Here is a 21,859-nt window from a genome sequence, read left to right on the forward strand (position 1 = left end):
TCCCCACTAAAGCCTCATAGCTTATTCCCTAACTCCCTACCCCTCACCCCATCTAATGAGGCTTATTATTAGTGGACTTATCTTTTAACACTTTTACAGCTCTTTTGGAAAAGGAAAGGTTCTAAATACAGCTTAATATTTCCTTCTTTTTGTGTCTTCTTCTAGTGACTTTAGTCTGATGTAAATTGTATCAAGGAATGGAAAGAAAAGGTACTTAGGCTTGATTAGAGAAAAATGGAAAGAGGAAAAGAAACTGAAGGACAAACAAAGAAAGAAAGGAGAACCAAATAATTCATTGGTATGTCATACAATTTTTATTTTTTATTTTTTATTTTTCACATAATTATTTTAGTCTTGTATTTAACTAGGGCCAGCCAAAGGCCAAAGTCCTAAAGCATAGGCTTATTTACATTTTTAGGACCCATTAGTTTTATATTTATTTTTTGTTTTAAGTATATTTATAAAGTTTGTACTCTGTATTTTTTTCCAACTAGTTTAATTTACATGCTTTGTACGTGTAACTTGCATCAATAAATAAAATTATGTATAAAAAAATAAAAGAATTAAAGATAGTAATAGTGCTAAAATGAATTTACGTACATTCAAATGATGTAAATAAATATTGTATATGAAATATGTCATTGCCCGTTGTATAAAATTAAAGATCATGATTCATACAAATCAAATATTGATTTTGTATAATTCATATATAATCTTTAATGCGATTAACTGGATGAAATAACAAAAGGGTGAAAAGATGATAAATAAATTCAAGAAGATAATTAAATGTAGATGTAGTACAAAAATGGATCATATATGATGCAATGAAAAATTGTACAATAACTCATCATGAAATAAAGTAGAGAGACTATTAATTATTCAATTCTTTTAAATAAAGTAGGAATGCATACAAAACAATTGATTTTAATATTGTTCCCTTTATCTTTAGGTCTAAACCCTTGAAGAAAAAGTTTATAGATAAATTAACCTACCAAAAAATTGAACCCTAGTATCATACTTATTTCTATGCTAGTATTAAATTTTTTTTTTTAAAAAAAAAACTCGTATGACAATTTCTACACTAATTAAGAGTACTTGTCCTGTTATTTTATTTTTTTAGCTACGACTCCTTTTTTAAAAAAAAAAAAAAAACTGAACCAATTTAAGCTACATCAAGACTACTTGTTGTCCTATTGTTTTATATTTTACCATGATAGTTTGACTCTTATTAACACATTTATTCTTTATTTTTTCTTTTTTTGTGGTGCAGTTATAGAAATCTTTTACATAAGGTAAAGTTCTTATTAATTTAGGAGTAATAAATCTAAAGATAATAATTAAATGATAAATATTTTAGAAAAATAGTATATGACTATTTTGTGATTTTAGAAGCTTTTATTGAAGGATAAAATTAACAGAAAAATTGTTAGAAATCAGCAATCCATGATATATTAAATTTTATATCATTTAGATGATATAACGTACGTGTAACAAAACCAAAAAAAGAAAATCATTAAAGCATATTGTTTATAATAATAATAATGATATACCAGAGCTCATCATTTATTCACAATTGAAACAATTACATATAATTAAATTTTAGAAGAGAATTCATATAAAAATAGAATGACTAACCATTTTCTCGTGATGGAATGTAACAATTTAAAGAATCTGATAAAAATTATAAATAAGTCAATGTTAAATCATTAATTATTTATGTCATTATTATAAATAAAAAGCATAACAAAAAAATTTCTCAATTAGCAATTATCTATCAAGAATACATGATAACTTATTATTTTCAACATTCAGAACATACTAAAATCATAAAAGAAAAATTTTCAATTACCAGTTGTTTATCAAAGTACAAGATAATTTATTCTTGTAAATATAAAAAACATATTAAAATCTAAAAAAACGTACCTTAAAGAACAAACAAATTTATCTCTTCAATGGACAATACTATCAATATTTCATAAACACACAAAAAGTTTTTTAATTAGCAATTGTCTATCAAGAATACGTTATAATTTATTTATTGTAAACTTCAAGAACATATTAAAATTCTAGAAAACTTACTCCAAATTAATGACCATCAAATTTATCTATTTAATCATAGATACTATCAAGATTTTAAACATCAAGAACATATTAAAATTTTAGAAAATTTACCTCAAATCACAAGTAATTTATCTCTTCAATTATAAGATACATCAAAAATTCAAACAAAAAATGCTTCTCAATGCGCAATTGTCTATCAATAATACATGATAATTTATTTTACATATTTTAAGAACATATTAAATTTTAGAAAACTTTCCTCAAATCACAAGTAAATTTATCTCTTTAATCGAATTTACTGTCAAAATTATAAGTATAAAAACATGTTAAAGCATTAGAAAACTCACCTCACATCACAAGTGAATTTGTCCCTTCGATCATAAGATAAATCGAGATTCCACACACGAAAAAACTTTCAATGAGCAACTATTTATCAAGAATACAAGATAATTTATTTATTATAAATTTCAAAAGTATACTAAAATTTAAAAACTTACCTCAAATCACGTTAAAATTTATATACATTAATAAGAAAAATCTATATCTAAACCCATTTTTTCTCTATATGTGATAACTTTGGAGAAAAATATCGAAAGCTAAATAAAGAAAGATAACTATTATTAATTAATTAATTAATTAAGGAATCCTAATGTTAAAGTGATTCAAAAGCTAAACAAAATTCCCTTAAAATTATGCATTTTAAGGATTTTTTCTTTTTTTTTTTTCTTTTGTTTTTTGGCCAACTTTCAAGTTTTAGTAGATTTAGTTGTTTTTTTTTTTGGGGTTTTTCTTTTTTTTGTTTTTGTTTTTTTTCTTTGGCCAACTTTCAAGTTTAGTAGATTTAGTTTTTTTTTTTTTTCCTTTTATCTAGAATTTTTTTTTTACTTTTTTTTTACTGTACAATCATACATTTTATATGCATGTTTTCCCCTTCTATATTTTAGAACTTCTTTTTCAAGTACACAAGAAATTTTTTTTTTTTTCATATTTTTCTTACCACATATTGTAGGATTCATTTTAAATATTTAAATATAATAATACAATAATTAGAAAAATAAGTGAAAAGATAATTTTATCTACTACAAAATTTTTTAATGAAGGGTAAAAAGTTCAGATCACTTTTTTTAGGGTCTTCACACTTTTAATATATCATATTTTATAGATTATAGATTATAGATATAGATAAGCTATCGGTTCTCTAAAAGATAACGGTGAGGGCATTGAAAATTTAAATTACACATTTCTTCATTTCCTTTATTTTTCTAACATTGCATTAAGCAAATTCAGTAAATTTTATTTTTAAATAAAAATATCAACTTCGACAAAAAAATTTATTATTTTACCTTATTTTATATTTATTTAATTTTGCATTTGTTATTTTTTTCTATATATAATTATATGTATATGTATTAATATTGGAGAAACTTTCAGAAATAGCTTAACTTTCAGCAAATTGGGAGCAGATAGCCTAACTTTTAAGATTATAATTTGTAACCAATGCATCAACAGTATGCAATTGACTGTATTCGATAAAAAATATAAATACAAATATACAATGAGTAATTACATGAATCGACCTTTTTTTCTCTCTTTTTTTCTTTTTCATTTTTCTTACTTTTTTTTCTATTTTATTTTTTTCTTTTCATTTTTTTTCTCTTCTATCTCTAACTTCTATTTCTCTTTTTTTTTTCCTTCTAGTCTTTTTGTCCTTTTCTCCCCCCATCCAAACCCTACACCACCCCTTTTTTCATTTTTTATTTTTTTCTGTTTTTTTCTCTCTCTTTTATCTCTAGCTTTTTTTTTTTTTGTATCTTTTTCTTATTGTTTTTGTTCTATTTTATTATTTTGTGCACTTTAAGAAAATATGGCTACGTCGGATGATAATGAAAGTATCATAATTTGTTATTGTATTTGTATGTGCATCATCATTTATATTTGTGTATGCGTTAATGCAATTTTATTTATATTTTATTGCTCGCAATATATTTGTATTGATTTAGTGATTTATATTTTTATATTTGTTGATATAATTGTATTTGTATTTGTATTTTATAGTTCACACTTATATTTGTATTTTATAGTTCGCACCATCATTTATATTTAATACAATTCACACTTGTATTTTTAAGAATTATTTTGTATTTGTATTTTATAGTTGACTACATATTGTATTTTTTATTTTGTGATTTTATTTTGTTTGTATTTGTATTCTATTTTTATTGATGCACTTGTATTTTTAAATAATTAGTTTGTATTTGTATTTCTAAGTTGATCGCATATTTATTTGTATCTATAATTTCATTTGTTTCATTTTTGTATCTGAATTTATAACTGACTGTATTATTTGTATTTTTAAAAAATCAAAAAATAATTATTACTTTTCTTTCTATGAACACTTGTTCTTATATTCATTTATATAAATTATATTTTATTGATACAAATTGTATAATAGAATGATAAATTAAACAAATACAAATGCTAAATTATGCAACTACAAATGTTACATTTGTATCAAATGGTACATGTTTATACAACTTGAATAATACACATATAAATGATACTTGTTTATACACAAATACAGATGGTAGATTGACATACAAATACACACACTTCTATTTCTCTTCCAAACTTGTTTCCAGAGCTGTTTGCGAAGAGACCACTATTATTCATGGCTTCGACAGTTGGAAAATTCACTGTCATCGATAAAATCACGCAAACTAACTCAAGACCGAGTACAACAAAGGTGAGGGTGATTCTTGATTTAATGGACATATTGCCGAGTAGGTTGAGGCTTCAATTTATGGACAAAAAGACTAGTAAAGTTTAGAGAATTTCAAGAGTTTATCTATGATAACTTACCATCATATTGTAGCCATTGCAAACATCAAGGACACAATGATAGTAAGTGTCGCTTGCTACAAGAAAATGTTGAGATTATTAGAACAAGTTTGAACAAGTGAAACTAGTTAATAGTAGCAGTTAATAGTTTTTTATTGTTTCATTGCCTTAGTTACTGTTACATTGCTTACTTGTACAACCGGTTAGTTAGTTAGTTTGTAACAACTTTTCAGTTAAGAGAGTGATAGTTAGGAAGCTTCTAGATGATTCTAGAGATTTGATACAATTCTATAAATAGTCCCTAAGTCATTTAGAAGTTAGTAATTGTAATTGTTTCTTCTCAGTTCATATCAATGAAATCCTCTACTTTCTTTCCACTTCATTCTCTTCCTTTATCTATTCTATTTTAGTTATGAGATGGTGTATGTATGTTGTTAGTGTAAGTTTTGCCAGAGATGTTGTATTTCAAAGAACTTGTATTTCCATTTGCTACCAAGCAAAGTGATGACAATGCATCAAATTTAGTGCAACTATATGAAGATGGCACCAGTGAGACAGGCTCAGATATGCCTGAAGATCAAGGTATAGAGGAGTTGACTCAAGATAATTCAAAACCTAAACATTTGGCTAAAGTATTACCATAAGTGCAGTCAGACATTTTCATGCCAGCCATCACAAAAACTGGTGGTGCTCAGCCTTCACCTAGAAGAACTCCAAGAATAAATAAGGAACCTATCTAGTTGAAATATTACACTACAGAAGGAAGGAAGAAAGGCACCAGATCCCATTGCTAATTATCTATATTATGGTAATACTTCACTAACATATCAATGCTATGTGAACAAATTTTCTACTTTAGTGTAGCCATAAAAATTAGTGAAGCTATTGCAGATGAGAAATGGTTTCAAGTCATGAAGTTGGAGGTTCAAGCTCTTGAGGAAAATAATACCTGGGAGGCGGTTGACTTATGGACAGAAAAGAATGTCATAGAATCAAAATAGGTATATAAAATCAATTACAAAGAAAATGGTGATATTGAAAGGTTCAAAGCAAGACAAGTAACAAAGAGCTATAGTCAGCAAGAAGGTTTAGACTATCATGACACTTTTTCACCTGTTGCTATGATGGTAACTGTCAGGTGTGTCATTGCTCTAGCAGTTTCAAGAGAATAAAGTTTGTACCAGATGGATGTGTATAATACTTTTTTTCAAGGTGATCTAGATGACGAAATATATATATGCAAATGCCTGAAGGTTTTCAGCAAAAGGGTCAACATAACGTCTGCATGTTACTAAAGGAGCTTAAAAATCCCTCAAGACAATGGAATATTAAACTCACTTAATCTTTGTTGAAGGTTGATTTTACTCTGAGTACATATGACTACTCTCTGCTCACATTGAAGAAGACAGGAGGAATGATGATTATATTGGTATATGCAAATGACTTTCTCATTACTAGAGACAATGAGTCTATGATTATAAAAGCTAAGAAAGCACTGCATTAACAATTCAAGATCAAGGACTTGGGTGAGCTTAAATACTTTCTAAGTATTGAGATATTAAGATCAAAACAAGGGATCATTTTAAATCAGAGAAAGTGCTTGCTTGAATTGATCTCAGAGACTGGTCTTACTGGTGTAAAGCTTGCACTTACACCTGTGGAGTCCAATATTAAACTGGCCTCTGTAGAGTTTGATGAAGCTACATGTATAACCAATGATGTGGTTTTGAAGGATGCCTCTCTTTATCAAATACTTAGTTGGAAAAACTTATGTATGTCACAATTACTAGACCTGATATTAGCTATGCAATACATATTAGGGTTTTTGTCCTAATTTTCTTACCAAATTTAAGTTTTATTTTTCTTAGAAGTAAAATCAAAGTAATACCATAAATACTTTACCTTTTTTTGAAAAAAAATATAAAACTTTTCCATATTTGACAAACCTATTTTTTGGAAGAAAGGTTTTGAAACTCTATAAATAGAAGATCCCTCTTCTCATACTATAACACAATAACATCCACAATGTATTTGTTATGAGTCCTGTTTAGGAGGAGATTTTCTCCAAATAGTATTTTTTTTATGTTTTTTGATATTAGTTTTCAATAGGTAGGTCACTTGACCAAATCCTATCTATAATATGTTTTTTAGTATATTTTTTTTGTCGTCTGAATTATCACCACAATGATTTGTAACTAATAGCTTCTGCAGGACGCCATCTCAATTTCGAACCCAACAAGTGGTATCAGAGCATACGGTTCAAAGATCCAGTAGTGTGGTGAGACAAGATTAAACTAGTTCAAAGCAATTTCAAAATCAAGCTACAACTAGTTTGGTAATAATGACGATTTTGTTTAGCTACATGTGGAGAAGAAGTTTTAAGCATATTTCAACAGTACTGTTGCTGCATCTTTAAAAATAAAAATAAAATATTTATTTTTAACCCATTTTTAACCATAATATTTTAAATCTTATTTTTAACCATGACAAGTAACAGTGATGAAGATTATGCGAAGAACAAAATCATGCATGCGAAGAAGGTGTATCAAATTATGTCAAGAAAATCAAGCCAAAAGAGGTTTTTGTCCAAATTTTCTTACCAAATTTAAGTTTTATTTTTCTTAAAAGAAAAATAAAAATAATACCATATTCACTTTTACTTTTCTTGAAAGGAAAATATAAAACTTTTCCATATTTGGCAAACCTCTTTCTTAGAAGAAAAGTTTTGGAACTCTATAAATAGAAGACCTCTCTTCTCATAACATAACACAATAACATCCACAATGTAGTCGTTATGAGTCTTGTTTAGGAGGAGATTTTCTCCAAATAGTATTTTTTTTTTATATGTTTTTTGATATTAGTTTTCAATATGTAGTTCGCTTGACCAAATCCTATCTATAATATGTTTTTAGTATTTTTTTTTTGTCATCTAAATTATCACCACGATGGTTTGCAACTAATAGCTTCCGCATGACGCCCTCTCGATTTCGAACCCAACAGTTCAGACTTTAAGCCAGTTTATGAAGATGCCTAAAAGATCACATTTTCAGGCTGCACATAATGTGGTTAAATATTTGAAAGGGTCAGTAGGACAAGGCATTTGGATGAAGACTCAAGGCACTACAAATATAACTTGCTGGCGTGACTTTGATTGGGTAGCCTGTCCTAATACTAGAAGGTCTGTCACTGGTTATGTGATACAATTTGGTGGATCATTGGTGTCATGAAAATCTAAGAGTAACATATACTTTATAGGACCTCAGTTGAAGTTGGATATACAAACATGGCTTCAACATTGGCTGATTTAACCTAGTTGGAGGGTTTAATCTCAAATTAAGGTGTTTCTATTCACAAACCTATCACAGTATTGAGTGATAGAAAATCAGTTATTCAACGGGCAGCCATTCCTATATTTCATGAAAGAACAAAACATATAGAGATTGATTGTCACTTCATTAGAGATAAGATCAAGATTGAGTTAGTCAAGACTATGTATGTTCCCACACAACATCAGGTGAAAGAAATATTGACCAAAAGCTTGAGTCATGAGCAGCATTCTCATCTCCTTAGCAAGCTTGGTGTGGTTAACATCTTGCATCCTTCAGCTTGAGGGGAGCGTTGAGATTATTAGAACAAGTGAAAGTAGTTAATAGTAGTTAATAGTGTTTACTGTTTCATTGCCTTAGTTACTGTTGCATTGCTTACTTGTACATCTGGTTAGTTAGTTGGTTTGTAACAACTTGGTAGCTAAGAGAGTGATAGTTAGGAAGCTTCTAGATGATATTAGAGACTTTGTACAATTCTATAAATAGCTCCTAAGTTATTTAAAAGATAGTAGTTGTAACTATTTTTTTCTCGGTTCATATCAATGAACTCCTGTGCTTTCTTTATGCTTCCTTCTCTTCCTTCATCTGTTCTATTTCAGCTATGAGATGATGTATGTACGTTGTTAGTGTAAATTTTGACAGGAAAGAAAGTGAATAGGATTCAAGACGATCCAAAAGCAGTTGATGGAGTCTCGGTTGAAAAAATTCAAGGTGATGCAAGAGATTATTTGAATGCTAGGTAGTAGCTTATAAAAGACAATGATAAGGTGTAACATAAAGCAGTGACTAAAGATTCAATTCCTCAACCTCTTGGTACAAGAAGTGAGCAACTGAATTAGGGTGTCAACTCAAAAATTCATCACAAAGCGGGACAACCTGATAGAGTACAACTGATCATGAATTAACAGCAACTTGATAATTTCCATATAATACTAATAGGAAAAACGAGGTTGTGGATGATGAACATGGAAAAGATGGCCAACAATTTAAAGAGATGGATGCCACAACGGAAGTTGATTTGGGAGTAGTCATACATGATTTTGAGGTTTCCATGTGAGCCAAGGAGTTAAGCAAAGGTAAAGATACGACTAATGATGAGAATTGGACCAATTGTGACATGAAAGCAAGACATGGGCACCGTAGTTAACACCTTGATTCGTGACAATGAGCCGAGCATTGTGACAAAGAAAGGTGTTCGATCAAATTCCTCAAAGGACATTATTTGTCCCAACTCTTGATGCTTTTTCGATTAGAGAGGAACAACATCCTAGTACGAGTAGTCCTATATTTCATGATGAACATTAGGAACTGGCTAACATGTTGCTTGTTTGGTTTTATCCATCCCCATTTTGAAGCCCTTAATGGATACTTTGAACAATTCAAAGTAATATTAAGTGCCAGCACAATCCGTGGAGCCATTTGAAGAGCTACAATATGGCTCTAGACAACAACTAATATCCATACGGAGTGACCAAAATATGGATACAATGGTGGTATCTACTCCAGTGCACTCAACCAGTAACATTAAAGCTAAGAGTGACCAAAGTGGGGGATGAGCGCGAAGAGTTGGGCAGACATGATGGAGAAGGAGCTGCAGCTTACATATCTTACGATACGCGACAAGTTGAGCCCAATAGCTCGTGTTTGTGTCTAGTTGTACCATGATAGTTCCACCACTAGCAGCAGAACAACTTATGGTTCATCAGACAAGTGCTCCAAATAGTGAAATTAGGAATGAAGATCTTCTATAAGATGCAGATTTTTTTGATGAAAGCCATGAGGATGAAAGGTTGGATATCTGATTTGCAAATGATGCTAGGGATGCTGACATCTCTCCTAGGTAACAAAGAAGTGAAAAACACAAAGGTAAAAGCAAAAGTCATGGTAGACATCATATTTAGAATGATAAAGTGTCGGGGGAATTGTCCCAAGCAACTATCAATGATAGTGACAAAGCAAAAGAAACAATGTTCAACTACATCAAGATGGTTCGACAAACGCAAGAAGAATTAACGTATTTTCAAGAACTCTTGAACAAGGTTCAGGAAGGAGATAAGGAGAAGAATCAAATTGATATAGGGCTACAATTTTTTGAATTTGTCACAAGTACAAAGATGAAGGGGCCAAAAAACAAATGGGGACAGTATTTTTGAGCCAAAAAATAAATAGACTACGTTTGCTCCATTTCAAATAATTCAGGAGCCCTTTTCCGTGGAAACAATAGCTTTAAAGTTTTCCTTTTACCCTTAATTAAGTGATATACAACCACATAAATATCTAAAGATTATTTTAGGCCACAAATTTTAAAAATCGTTCTTTTTCCTCAAATAACGTGTCAATTCAAATGGTGTCACATAAATGTTATGGAAGGAGTAAGACGATTAACAACTTTTAGCTAAAAAGCTAAATAAAGCAGACTTAAATTAAGAATAAAGATGCAATTTTTTTCTAAAAGGAGTGTAAGGCCTCATAAAAATTTTGACTCTAGGCCACAAATGCTATCAACTTAAACATGTTAATCAACTTGAGAAAAAATTTCATATAGATTCTATATAAAAAAAATGATTTTTATGGTTGGGTTTGACGTGCAAAATTGTGCTTATAATGATGTGGCATTTGGGACTAACTCAACTTCAAAATTTAGCTCAAGATGGGAGGATTGCCCAAGTCCATATAAGAAGACCACAAGGCCATTCTCCGAACACTATTAAAGTAGGACTCTAACCCATTTTAATAGTGTTGAAAATAAAATAACTATCTCCGGTATGCATTCGTTTTTATCGATTTTGTATTAAAACATCTGTCTAGTTAATATACTTCGTCAGTGCACTAAGTAGCTAACTAGTTTGTGGACAAATCAGTAGAAATTCTTTATTGACATGCTTGCTTTATGTGTTTGTCAATAGCTACCTGTTGTAAGTTAGAAAAATTATCATGGGCAATTTGAAACAACAGTTCGTTTTTTGGGCAGGTTTCATCTGTTGTGCTTAGTGAGGACATTGCCAATCTTCTAGATTTTATAGAGAGGTTAAATGATGGACGTGTGCAAAGTTCAGTTCTTAATATGGATCAAATTGAAGAGCTGACAATTTAGTCTGCATTTTTTCATCAATATTACTATTTGTTTTCGGAAAGTTGTAATGGCCAAATCATGTCTTGCATATCAAAAGAGATTCATGATCTGGTCCAGTCACTTTTTCATCAGAGTGGAGAAGACACACTGGTTAAATTAAAGGATCATGACGTTCCTCGCCTCCTGGAAAATATCAAAAGTTGTATTAGCTCACATAGCTATGCTGAATCAAGTCATGTGACCATGATCGAGGGTCATTTGATTGAACTTTTGGATGCCATCCTCATGTATCTCCACTATCTACCCCAATGTTTTTCTGAGTTGATTTTACCATCAATGACTCAATAGTCAATATGAGCTTCTTCAGAAAGTATTTGGCAATTTAAGAGATTTCCATGGGTTGAAAGTAAATGGTTGCTTTGATTATGAGATAATCGAATATGTCTTACCTCAGATTCAACTTATGACTCAGAAAGTAGTAAAATTTTTTCTACTCTTTTGGATTACCGACTTGATGTATCAGACAAATCAGATGCCTCTTGATTTAATTTGAAGATAGCTACTCTACTTATGGAGGTTATTCCTGTTGAACTGCATGTTATGCACATATGTTCTACGTTCTTGAAAGCTTCAATGTCGGCAGAAGTTGTACGCTTCATCAAGCAACTCTTAGAAGAATCTCTAGACATTCTTAGAGAATCACTGATTCGTATACAACAGCACATCACTAATGATATTACTCCGAGCCCTTCAGCGTACAACTTTCATGTCTTGATAGAGTTCCTATTGATTATTCTTTCTGATGTGCTCCTTCATGAAAAATAGTTTGTTCTCTTAGCACATGTTGGAGCACTTACCAAGGATGTATTCATTCTTGTTCGAAATTTAGAAAAGAACGCACAAAGTGAAGAGAATATGAACGGAACAAGTGGTGCAAGTCTAAACTTGCTGGAAAATATTGAATTTCTGAATGAAGATCTGAAGAGTGTTTTCTTGAAAGCCCCTGCAGAGTCACCTCAGCTCCACTTCCCCTTAAGTGATGGACCACTCTTCATGACTCTTCTACTCAGAAACTTAAATGACTTGCTCAATTCTAATGTTTATTCAGTTGCTTTGATAAAAGAAGAAATCGGTCAGCTGAAAGAAGACCTAGAGCTCATAAATTCGTTCTTTGGGAAAGTTGAGCAAGAATGGAATAGAGATCTTTGGGCTCGTAAATGTGGCATATGCAGTGGAACATGCTATCAACTCAATTATTGTCAGGATAATGGTCTCTTGCAGCTTATCTTCGTATTTCCTGATACCATAGGAAAAATCAAGCTTGTATAAAAAGAGGTACAAGAAAAGATCTCCAAGAACACAAGTACAATTTTTGTGAACTCTCCCAACAAGAAAGTTGAAAACAAGTCATCAATAGTTGGTAAAATAATTATAGGTTTTGAGGAGGAGACTGAGTGGATAATTAGGAAGCTCACCAGCGGACCAATGGAGATAGATGTAATTTCCATAGTCGGCATGCCACGACTTGGAAAAACTACTTTGGCTTACAAAGTATATAATGATAAATCTGTTGTTGATCATTTCGATGTTCGTGCTTGGTGCGCAGTCAACCAGGAAAGTAATGAGAAAAAGTTGTTGCAAAAAATTCTCAATCAAATACATGGTTTGGAAGAAAGTGACAGTGAGTATGAAATAGATGATGACGTTGCTAATAAGCTGTAGAAACGACAGTTTGGAAAGAGGTACCTTATTTTCTTGGATGACTTGTGGGATGCTACAAGGGGTGGGCATGGTACGGTATTTTAAACTTCGGTATGGTAACTTCAGTTTTTGGTATCTAAAAGAACAATACCATTACCATACCAAATTAGTTCAGTATGGTTCGGTATTTTTAAATTTGGTATTTTACGATTTGGACTATGTTATGTCATCTGCTGCTGTGCTGTACTATGTGTTTGTGTGATATCTCGTGACTTGAGCCGGGGGTCTTTCGGAAACAGCCTTTCTACTTCATCAGAGGTAGAGGTATGGACTGCGTACATCTTACCCCCCCAGACCCCACTAAGTGGGAATACACTGGGTTTGTTGTTGTTGTTGTTGTTGTTGGTATTTTACGATTTGGTAATTCGGTAACCATACTTTATTTGATTTCTAATTACATATATTCATATGGAAAAACTACAACTTTAAATTTAAAAAATGTCTCAATCATGTTAGGGTAACAACTATCTTTATTTCTCAATTACACAAAATTAACATTTCAATCACGATTGAATAGCCCGAGATACAAACTCTGAAAAACATTACCTAAACTTAAGCATAGTGCTCCTAAATAATAAGCTTCCCAAAAAATTTATTTCTGAATAAAAGTTACTTCTGTGTTCAATTGACTAATCAATGATATATAAATATATTTAATAATCTTAAATATAATATATATATATATATGGGTTTTATATGTTATTAAAAACTTCGGTGCGGTATACGGTATTTTGGTATTTATTGCATAAATATCAAATACCGTACCAAATACCAAAATAATTTAAAATTCCTACCAAATACCATAACATCAATACCGCGGTATAAATTTTTTTAATTTCGATCTGGTATTCGGTATATACCATACCATGCCCACCCCTAGATGCTGCAACATGGGATGAGCTAACAAGGCCTTTTCCAACTGAATTTCAGAAAGGAAGCAGAGTTATTTTAACAAGTCAGAAAAAGAAAGTGGCTTTGCATGGAATATCCCACAGTGATCCTCTTGATCTTCGATTGGTAAGACTAGAAGAAAGTTGGGAGTTATTAGAGAAAAAGGTATTCGTAGAAGAATGTTGCCCTGATGAACTAAAAGATGTTGGTGAAAAAATATCCCAAAAGTGTGATAGGCTTTCTTTGGTACTTGATTTGATCGGTGGTATTAGAGTTGCCTCGAATTTTTTGACTCTCTGCTGATTATGCCTCAACATGCCTCCATGTTCCAGCTTGAGTCTTGGCACTTGCCCAGTTTTAGGAAATTGAGTAGATCATGATGCAGTTACTGGTCATCAGTTATTTTTTCTAAAAGTGCAGCCTATTTCTCAGGGGCATTTTCTATATATTTTTGGTGATATATATAGTTTTCTTTGTAACTGCTTGAGGCAGTGTCTTTGTTGTACTGAAGATCAAAATCTTCTTTATCCTCATACCTTCATATTTTGAATTCTTGAGGATTTGATTGTACTCTACCTTCTATATAGTGAATAGCTTATCGTTGCCCGTGGTTTTTTCCCAACTTAGGTTTCCACGTTAAATTTATGTGTCATCTATTTTATTTCCAGATTTTTTTCTTGATTTTATATGTGTATTGTTCCTTGATGTAAGTGAGTTTCTAACAAGTAGTATCAGAGCCAGGTTCATTCCCGTTTCGGGCTCCCGGTCCATGCGCCAGTGCCAATTAGGCCTGGGCGTGAGTGGGGGTATTAGAGTGGGTAAAAGTCCCACATTAGTTGGGGAATGGACTAGTGGTTTGCTTATATAAACTTGGGAAATCCTCCCCTTATGAGCTAGCTTTTGAGGTTGAGTTAGGCCCAAGGTGCATTTCTTGACATGCTATCAGAGCCAGGTTCAATGATATCTACTGTAACCAAGTTTGATATCGAGAAATTTGATGGAAAAATTAGCTTTAGTATCTTGAAGGTCTAGATGAAGGCTGTTCTCACACACAACGATTTGAAGAAGGCTTTAGATGGCAAGTCTAAGAAGCCTGATTCTATGAACGACGAACAATGGGAGGAGTTGGATGAAAAGGCACTCTCTGCAATTCAACTTAGTCTTTCCAAAGAGGTTTTGTGGGAGGTTATTCATGAGACTACTGCTGCAAGTCTCTGGTTGAAACTTGAGTCTCTTTATATGACCAAAAGCCTTTCCAATAAGCTCCGTCTCAAAGAGCGTTTATACACGCTTCGTATGTCTGAAGGTTCTTTGATCCAATCTCATCTTGATGCATATTATTCAATTATAATAGATCTGAAAAATTTAGAAGTTAAAATTGAGGATGAAGACAAGGCTGTCTTATTAATTGTCTCTCTGCCATCTACCTATAAACACTTCAAGGAGATTATGTTATATGGAAATCATGAAACTTTATCTTATGAAGATGTTCAATCAAATTTGTTGTCCAAAGAAAAATTTGATCTTGAAGTTCATTTAGAAGATAAAACAGAGGGCTTGTTTATTAGAGGTAGATCATAGAACAAAGGGTGTTATTCCGGCAAGACATTTCATTACTGCAAGAAACCTGGGCATGTTATTTCTGAATGCAAAAAACTGAAGAATAAAAAGAAGAGAGAAGAAAATAACAAAATATTGTAGAAAACTACTGAAGCCGGAGTTGCTGAATATGATTCCGAAGGTGATGTTTTGTTAGCTGTCTCTACTGATAAGAAGAACTCTTCTGAATGGGTTTTTGATACTGGATGTACGTATCATATGTGTCCTCGTAAGGATTGCTTTTCAACATATGAAAAAGCTGAATTAGGTGTTGTCCTAATGGGGAATGATGCCCTTGGGATTGGTAATGTACAAATAAGGACCCATGATGGCGTTATCAGAACCTTGACCAATGTTCGTCATATTCCTGGCTTGAAATACAACCTGATTTCTTTGGGTACTCTTGAATCTCTTGGATGTAAATATTCAGCAGAAGGTGGAATTCTCAAGGTTTCAAAAACTGATCTCGTCTTGATGAAAGGAATAAGACGTGGGACTCTCTATTACTTGCAAGGTTCAATTGTGACAGGATCTGCAGCAATTTCCACATCATTATTTGATGATGATCTCACTCGTTTATGGCATATGCGCTTGGGTCATATGAGTGAGAAAGGTATGTCTCTTCTTATCAAAAGAGGTCTTCTCGATAATTAAGTTACTGGGAAATTGGTTTTCTGTGAACATTGCATATTTGGAAAACAAAAGAGAGTGAGTTTTTCAGCAGTTATACATCACACATATGGTCTTCTTGATTATATTCATTCTGATTTATGGGGGCCTTCAAAGGTTACATCTCTCGGAGGAAAATGCTACATGATGACCCTTATAGATGATTTCTCTCGCAAAGTCTGGGTTTATTTCTTGAGACATAAAAATAAAAATTTTCTTAAGTTCAAGAACTTTAAGGCTCTTGTTGAGAATCAAACTTCAAAGAAGATTAAAAAACTTTGGACTGATAATGGCTTGGAGTTTTGTGAGTCAGATTTTAATAAGTTTTGCACGAGTCATGGTATTGCTAGACACAAAACTCTTATTGGGAAGCCCCAACAAATAGAGTTGTGGAACGTATTAATAGAACTCTTCTTGAAAGATCTCGTTGTATGCTTTCTAATGCGGGACTATGGCATCATCGTGATTTTTGGGCCGAGGCAATTCTACAGCTTGTTATCTTGTCAATCGATCTCCTCACTCATCCATTAACTTCAAAATTCCAGAAGAAGTTTGGTCAGGTAATCCGGTGGATTTCTCTAATTTAAAAGTATTTGGATGCCCTACTTTTGCCCAAGTTAATGATGGAAAGTTAGCTCCTTGGGTTGTGAAATGCTTATTTCTTGGCTATGCTTCTGAGTCTAAAGGGTATCGTTTATGGTGTCCTAATTTTTGAAAAATAATTTTGAGTAGAGACATCACTTTTAATGAAAATAATCTATTGTGGTTTGGAAAAGAGTCTTCTGTATTATCTCCTAGTATAGGTGATCCACAAGATACTAGTGAGAAGGTGGAGTTAGACGTGAGAACTACATCTCAGAAGGTTGACCCTAACTTTTCTACAGACCCACAATGTAGCAATGATATTCATGTTGATGAACAAGATTCTAGTACCACCCATCCCGTTGAGCCACAATTGATGGATGATTCTTCTATTGCTCATAATAGACCAAGGAGAGTTATTAGAAAGCCCAACTGATACAGTGATAATGATGGTCTAATTGCCTATGCACTTACAGTTGCACAAGAGATTTCTGAAGGAGTTAAACCTACTTCATATTCGGAGGCAATCAACAGTTGTAATTCATCCCAGTGCTGATAGTAATGCAAAAATAAATTAAAAGTTTGCATAAGAACGGGACATGGGAGTTATATGAACTTCCTAAAGGCCGTCGTGAATTAAGCTGCAAATGGATTTTCAAATGGAAAAAAGGAATTCCTGGTGTTGAAGATGCTAGATGGAAAACTCATTTAGTTGTTCGAGGCTTTGATCAAAAGGAAGGCATTGATTTTAATGAAATTTTCTCTCCCATTGTTCGTCATTCTTCCATTAGAGTGCTTCTTGCCTTCATCGCATTATTAGACTTGGAATTGGAGCAATTAGATGTTAAAACGACTTTTCTACACGGAGAATTGGAGCGAGAAATTTATATGAAGCAACCTCAGGGCTTTGTTATTCCTAGCAATGAACAATGTGTTTTCCATTTGAAAAGGTCCTTGTATGGACTTAAACAAGCACCTAGGCAGTGGTACAAGCGATTTCATGCTTTTATGGTTAGTCAAGGCTACACACGAAGTCAATATGATAATTGTGTGTATTTTCAAAAGTCTTCAAATGGTTCCTTTATTTACTTGTTATCATATGTGGATGACATGTTGATTGCTTCAAAAGACATGTCTTTGACCAATAAGCTTAAGTCTCAACTAAGTAATGAGTTTGAAATGAAGGACCTTGGTGCAGCAAAGAAGATTTTGGGAATGGAGATTTATAGAGAATGACAAGCTGGAAAGCTATACTTGTCTCTGAAAAAATACGTTCATAAAATCCTTGACAAGGTCAATATGAGTAAGAGCAAGTCTGTCTCAACTCCTCTAGCATCTCACTTTAAGATATCTTCTGAATTCTATCCTAAAACAGAGGAAAAGATTGAAATAATGTCCAATATTCCCTACTCCAGTGTAGTTGGCGGTCTCATGTATGCCATGGTATGTACTAGACCCGATCTTGCATACACAGTGAGTATGGTAAGTCAGTATATGCACAATCCTGGAAAGTATCATTGGGATATGGTGAAGTGAATTTTTCGATACTTGAAAGGTACGATTAATCTTGGCTTGGTCTTTGATAGGAACAAGGTGACATCTAATGATGTTGTTAGGTTTGTTGATTCTGATTATGGTGGTGATATTGATAGGCGCAGATCTCTGTCTGGGTACAAATTCACTTTATGTTCTGGTTCTATTAGTTGGAAAGCATCTTTGCAATCTATTACAGCTTTATCCACTACAGAAGTGGAGTACGTTACAACTACTAAAGGTGTGAAAGAGGCTACATGGTTACGTGGTCTTATTCTTGAGCTTGGTGTTTCACAAGATACTACTGTTGTGTTCTTAGATAGTCAGAGTGTAATATATCTAACAAAAAATGATGCTTATCATTCCAAGACTAAGCATATTATTGTGAAATATCATTATATCAGAGATACAATGACTGCCGGAGAGATTATAGTTAAGAAAGTGTACACTTCGGAGAATCCGGCAAATATTCTTACTAAGCTACTTCCCATTGCTAAGTTCAAACATTTTTTGAATTTAGCTAGTGTTTACAAAACTTGATTGCCCTTCAGGGCTTTTATGGTAATGACGAGAATCTACTAAATGTGAGTCAAGGTGGAGATTGTTAGAGTTGCCTCCAATTTTTTGACTCTCTGCTGATTATGCCTCAATATGCCTCCATGTTCCAGCTTGGTTCTTGGCACTTGCCCAGTTTTAGGAAGTTGAGCAGATCATGATGCAGTTATTGGTCGCCAGTTGTTTTTTCTGAAAGTACAGCCTATTTCTCAGGGGTATTTTCTGTATGTTTTGGTGATATATATAGTTTTCTATGTAACTGCTTGAGGTAGTGTCTTTCTTGTACTGAAGATCAAAATCTTCTTTATCCTCATTCCTTCATATTTTGAATTCTTGAGGATTTGATTGTACTATACCTTCCATATAGTGAATAACTTGTCGTTGCCCATGGTTTTTTCCCAACTTGGGTTTCCACGTTAAATTTATGTATCATCTATTTTATTTCCAGATTTTTTTCTTGATTTTATATGTGTATTGTTCCTTGATGTAAGTGAGTTTCTAACTGGTGGAGTCATTTCAAGGAAGGAAAAGAAAGAATTTTTGTGGCTTGAAGCTCTCAATAATTTGAGTTCCTTTATTTTTAAGGATACAAAGAAAGTGGTAAAGGTTATACAATTAAGTTATGACCATTTGTCAGATTACCTAAAGCCTTGATTTCCTCACCTTGCAAGTTATCCGAAGGACAAATATATGGTAATATCCGAGTTGAAAGACTTACGGAGTGCTCAAGGACTTGTGGAACTAACTGATTTGAAAAGTGCGGAAGAAGTAATGAAGGTTTATGTGGATGAGTTAGTTTCTAGTAGCTTGGTAATAGTGAGAGGTGGTAGCAAAAAGAGATGCCAAATTCATGATCTGGTGCATGACTTCTGTTCGATTAAAGCTAGAGAGGAAAAGGTTTTTGACATCACAAGTTCAAGTGCTTTGTCTTCCTCCTCCTCCTCCTCCTCCTCTTCTTCTTCTTCTTCAGATCCAATGCTACGTGGGATGACCATTCATTATGATGACATCTTCATTCGAATGAAATTCCATTCCTGTTCAATACAGATGAGAAAAATCCTTCTATTAAACACCTTTTCTCTTTGAAGATACACGTGAATCGTGAGTATCTGTATAACAATGTCCTTCAATACAACTTTCACTTAAGACACCTGAGGCTTCTTAAAATGATGGACCTGACGGATGTAAATTTCACAGATTTTTTGATGAATGAAATAGGCATGCTTGCTTATTTGAGGTGCTTAATCATCCGGACAGAGGCAAAAGCTCTCCCTCTATCATTTTCAAACCTACGGAATCTAGAAACTCTGGTAGTGAGGAATGGTGGAACAGACATGGTATTATCGCCTAGTATCTGGTGTCTTGTAAAGCTACAATGTGCGTCCATCTATAATTGTTCTTTCTTTGATTCAGATATTGACGAACCAACAAAGTTAGAGAATCTGACAACAATAGATCTTCTCAACTTTTCCTGTTCGGGAGGCTCAGAGGATATTTTCACAAGGTTTCCCAATCTTCGAACCCTTGGATTCTGCATTAGTAAATCAATGGATTGTTCAGTAGAGCATATTTACTTTCCAAGATTTGATGTTCTTAATAAACTTTAAAAAGTTTCAGCATATTTTGTGTGCAGTGGGTTCGATCTGACAGTAGATGCACTGTCAAGAATTGGGAGATCACTACCCAACCTTCAAAGGCTTGGACTAGTAAGGGCAAGCATCCATGGTGGTGAAGAATGGAACATGGCAGAAGTCACCTTTGAGAATCTCAAATCTCTAAAATTCGATAATATGTCTTTTTCTGAATGGCACGTTGCAGATCAATCCTTTCCCATGCTCTCGAGGAATTACTTAAATACTATTGCACTAAGCTAAAATATATCCAAGAAAGTTTTGGGGATATTGCTTCATTTAAGTTTATTTCAGTGTGGGGAAGCCCTCAACTTATAGAGTTGGTGCTCAAGATTAAGGTGTTGCAGAAACGATGGGAGAAGACAATCTTGAGGTACACTACAAAGGTATGCTATTTTAGAATATGTGATTATATAAAAATTCATTAACTTGTTTCCTACATTAAATTCCCTCTCACAATATGTTTTCCAATATTGCTTTTAACATTTATAATCCTCTTTCTTTTAACATTTATAATCTTCTTTGCAGTGAGAGACAGGTTGACCAGAATATTAATATGTAGAGACCTCATATGATGGATTGATCCTCAAGACATTTATACCTTGTTTCTATCCATTTAGTTAATTCATAACGTTGGGGTTAGTAACTGATGTACCAAGACTTGATTCATTTCAGTTCATGTCCAATACTTAGTATTTTCTTGAATGGACTTTGGAAGTGATCAATTTTAGTAATGGTCTGAAATACTTGTTTTCTTTATTGGAATGGATGAGATCTGATGCATTATATACTGTCGCAGTTGTAATCGTCATCCAGAACAAATCATGAAACTAGCAAGTTTCAATGTCCAACTTGGAATTGGTCAACATTTTCTCTTAATGGTCTTTTTTCATATAATTAACTTTGTATGATCTTTTCCATGATTTTGCTTGTATGATTAGGTAAAATTATAAAGTATAATACTATTACTGGAATAAAAGGAATGATGTTTTTCATTGATTGTAGATTGAGTATAAATAGATTCTATACCGCAATGTGATAAACTAAGAAAAGGTTAATACTTATCTACATATAACCCAAATACAAAAGAGACCTAAAGGGAAGGAACTACTAAATTGAAATTTAAAAATAGAAGTTGATTTTATCCTTTATTACATCCCCGCAAGTTGGTAGTGTCAACAACACCCAACTTGGATAATTGTTGTACAAAAGAGGCTTTTGGAAGTGGTTTTGTGATTATGTCAGCCACTTGATCAACTGAGTGAAGGTGATGTACTTCAATATCTTTATTCTGGACCTGTTCACGAATAAAGTGGAAATTAATGGCAACATGCTTCGTC

The 21,859-nt window shown here is 32.7% G+C and overlaps 1 pseudogene; it reads left to right on the forward strand.

Moving 5' to 3' along the window:
* The first annotated feature begins 234 nt into the window (after nucleotides 1-234).
* On the forward strand, nucleotides 235-21,081 carry LOC124895761 (annotated as a pseudogene).
* Nucleotides 21,082-21,859: the final 778 nt, after the last annotated feature.

This window comes from Capsicum annuum, unplaced genomic scaffold (assembly GCF_002878395.1).
Source record: "Capsicum annuum cultivar UCD-10X-F1 unplaced genomic scaffold, UCD10Xv1.1 ctg995, whole genome shotgun sequence".
NCBI lineage: Eukaryota > Viridiplantae > Streptophyta > Magnoliopsida > Solanales > Solanaceae > Capsicum > Capsicum annuum.